The following is a 2,493-nucleotide window of genomic DNA, read 5'->3' on the forward strand; positions in this document are numbered from 1 at the left end:
GTCTGCTTGGTTAAATTAGAGTATATCTTGAACAAATAATTGATCTCAGTTGTCAACACCCAGGCATCCAACATTTCAGAAACACGATTACAAGTGGGGAGTCATGTGTCTATTACAGTTCGACATTCCAGATCACCTGTCACCAACAACATCCCAAAAGACTCTGATGCTTAATCTGGGACACTTCCACTGGAACAGTTGTATTATCAACAGGCAACCACTGAATTCATTGGAAAAAGCTCTTCAAAGCAATTTGTGCACTAACCATCACATACCAACAGTTTTAAAAGCCTTATTAGCTCTCTCAATCAATGCTTCAGAAGTGATATCATGTGGCAGACTTTGACTCCGTTTAGTCCTCCAAGGTTGAGCATCCCTCTCCCATCTTGTTTACACTACCTGTTAAAATGGTGGGTAAGGAAGGGACGTTTAGAGATAGTGGCTCCTTGGGTTCTGCATGTCGAATTCATAAATGTGTGAGAACTTACAGAACAGTACAAAGAGAGCATTCAATAAGGTAGACATCAATCTTGGTACTGTCAGAGAGTTCAGCAGTAATGCATTGCTCAGACTGGCACGGTTCATCTTGGTCATCAGCCCTTCTCTAAGAACTTGAGTCACTATTCAACTGGCCAAGTGGAGAGCCATTCACATCACAACCTCTCACCTAGTAGGAGAGTCCAACCAGTGGGTAGATTCCTAGACAAAAGTCATCAGTGTATTGGACCTAGGAAGAACACCAATTTACATCACTAACAGTCTGATTTGGGAGACCAGAGGTGAAACTCTTTGCGTGTCAAAAAATTTGATAATAGTATTTGTTTCTCGGATATCAAGGACAGAGGTAGGGGGACCACTTTGAACTGGAACAGATGGAACCACATCTACCTGTTTCTTCTCACCATCTTGATGTTACAAGTGGTGATTTTTCTGTCAGTTCAAGGGTCGAGTTCTACTGATTGCCCCTATGGAAGTCCCAACACTGACTGATTGATCATTTTAAATTATCTGCCTTGTTAGATGGAAATATTAAAATATTTAAACTTTAAAAGTCTATCAATAAATATCTTACAAATGACAATAAATATTATATTAAAAATCAAAGCATAAATATTATGCTTTAATTAAATATATAAAACTGTTGCATAAACATTATGCATAATTAAATTTTATTGAAAATATTAGCCTCCATAAGGAAACTAATAAGACCTATGCCACAATCCTCCCCCAATACATTTTTCCGTGTATATGGGAGAGACAAGTACATATGTCTTTGGTCCGAGAATGTTGCACATCTTTCCACTACATGTGCGATCGTAATAATCTCTTGGCATCCCCCCCCCCCCCTAACGGAAGCTGCCTTGCCGCGGTGGGGGGCTTGAGGTCCCAATGATCTGGTGAGCTGGACCAGAGGGATACCCATACTGGAGGGGTCACCAGTGAGGGATGATACAAAATGGCCTCCTGGTGCACCAAGGCCTATGAGAGGGGAGGGTGCACCCACCCCTGTTCATTCCATCTTGTACCAGGGAGAACTCTCCCACATGTGTTTGCTGTGTGTGGTGCCCCATATTACTAAGAGACAGGAGTCCTGGAGTTTGAGCGATGCTGCATGCTGTGCCCTACAGCTAGCAACACACCTCTTTGGTCCTCTATTCTGATTAGACAGGTGGCTTGATCAAGGCCCGGTCAAGTCAATCGGCTGGTCAAATATGGCTAGGGTCAAGCAGGCACTGTTCAGTCAGTAGTGCATAGGTCCTATGACTGCCATCAGTAGTCATATAGTGGCTGCGTGTATTTCATCACCCCTGTGGCTGTTGGGAGATTTTGAGCCACAACTATAGCTTCTCCTTGTTGGACTCCATGGTGGGTGGGTGGGGGCGGAGAGTGAGGAAATGAAGAATTCTAATTTGTATAGGTTCTACAAATTTACATAGAACTAGCTCTCTCTCTGATGACCTACTCAGTCCCCTGACCATTCCCTCTCATTTTGGAACCTTTCCAGCTTCCAAAGGGCAAGAATGGGAATTGTAATGGTTCCCAGGCTCCCAAACCAGGTAAGAAGGAGAAAAGTCCTCCTCAATCCATTAAGGAAATTTTACCTAGTAAATATGAGAGTATCTCATATGGTAAGTATCCAATGTTGTAGACCATTAATGTATTAGTGTATCAGTCATGGATCTTGATATTTTTGAAGTACATCGAAAAATAATTGAGGTGTGTCAACGTGATCATCACATCACCCCAGAGCAAGATGGTAGCCTGATATTTGAGGTTTCGTCACCAAATGAGAGTGACCTTCTGCGTGCAATGTGTGACATTCCTGGGGTTCAAGTTTCATGTTCTCACAAAACACCCAATCAGTGTAAGAGAAATATCTTTTCCCGAGACCTGATGAGGTATTTAGAGGAACTAAAGAATTGTAATGTAGTGGTAGTAAAACGTTTTAAGAAGAAAGTTGATGGTTTGGAACAGTCGACACCAGCTCTCCTT

The sequence above is a fragment of the Penaeus monodon genome, chromosome 10 (genome assembly GCF_015228065.2).
Source record: "Penaeus monodon isolate SGIC_2016 chromosome 10, NSTDA_Pmon_1, whole genome shotgun sequence".
In the NCBI taxonomy this organism is placed as follows: domain Eukaryota; kingdom Metazoa; phylum Arthropoda; class Malacostraca; order Decapoda; family Penaeidae; genus Penaeus; species Penaeus monodon.